At 63.4% G+C, this 1,216-nt stretch overlaps 1 long non-coding RNA gene across 1 annotated transcript; it reads left to right on the forward strand.

The window, feature by feature from the left end:
- The first annotated feature begins 57 nt into the window (after positions 1-57).
- Positions 58-733, forward strand: LOC121026740 (uncharacterized). The gene is made up of 2 exons (XR_005788436.1): positions 58-194; positions 467-733. It is a non-coding gene; the product is annotated as an uncharacterized LOC121026740 (long non-coding RNA).
- The last annotated feature ends 483 nt before the right edge of the window (positions 734-1,216 follow it).

Here is a 1,216-nt window from a genome sequence, read left to right on the forward strand (position 1 = left end):
GGGGCTGGGAGTCTGGACTCCTGGGTCTGACGGGGGAGGAGGAGGCCAGGACTCCTCTGAGGGCAACTGTCCAGAAGCCCAGATCCCATTTCTCTGGAAGCCCTGTGAGGCTGACCCCCTGCCCTGCGCATCTCCTGTAAACATCCTGGTGGGAGCTGAGTGGCCCTGGGCTGCCTCCGTCAGAGATGACACAGGTTAGAGGGGGCTCAGCAGGGGGCCGGGGGTGGGGGGTCATAGGGGTTGTGGAGCTGAGGCCAGCAGCTGATGACCATTTCCTGTGTCAACATCATCTGGACCCACTTCGCAATTCCCGGGATTCCTCAGGGATCAAGGAGGGGGTGGGGGGCGGGGCTGCCAGGGCCCTGGACCGCGGCTTGGGACTGGGGGGGCCCCCGCCGTCACGGCCCTCACCGCTAATGACAGGTTTGGGCTGCTTCTGCGGCCCGCCTGCCCCGTCACCCCCCAGAGGCCAGACAGGACCCCCCAGGGACAGACAGACGGACACACACAGCCTCGGACCTGCTGACCTCACACCAGCCAGCCCCGCCTCGCCCAGGGGGTCGGCACAGGCAAGGACCCCCGGCTCCCTGCTAGTATCCCAGTGGTACCTTCCCCCAAGATTGTGACCCCCCCCCCACCAGAGCCTCACACACTGGGTCTCCCCTGATCTCTGAGTTTGTTTCTTCCTGTGTCCCTAGATCCCATTGTTTTACATCATTGTTTGTCACTCTGGGGGTTTGTGCTACAGTCTCTGTTCCCGCTTGTCCTTTCGTCTTGTCACCTCCCCGAGGCCTGCCTCTCAGGGTCTGCACCCCACCCCTTCCTTCTTACTGTCCTTGTAGTGGAAGTCGCTGGAGCACCCCTCACCCTGGGGAAGACCCAGGAGTCTGGAGAGTTCCCCCTGCCCTCGCCCTCCTGTCCTGCGCCCACCACATCTCCCTCAGCCTCCTGCAGCCGGGAAGGATGAAAGATGGGCAAACATGACCCCAGAGTCCTGGGTGATGGCCAAGGCGACACTGGGGGTGGGGCGGGGGGACTGGCCCCAGCCACGCACCACTGACCTAGCCCCAGACTCCTGGCCTTTTCCGTAGCGTATTCTCCAAATTACAAAAGGCAACACCTTTTTCTCTACCTGGAAGCCAGGGTTTGGGGCCTGGACACTGGGCATGGGGTCTGAGGGAGGAGGGGCTGGGGGCCAGGACTCCTGGGTCTGAGG

The sequence above is a fragment of the Herpailurus yagouaroundi genome, unplaced genomic scaffold, assembly GCF_014898765.1.
Source record: "Herpailurus yagouaroundi ecotype Mexico unplaced genomic scaffold, PumYag 152583, whole genome shotgun sequence".
Taxonomy (NCBI): Eukaryota; Metazoa; Chordata; class Mammalia; order Carnivora; family Felidae; genus Herpailurus; species Herpailurus yagouaroundi.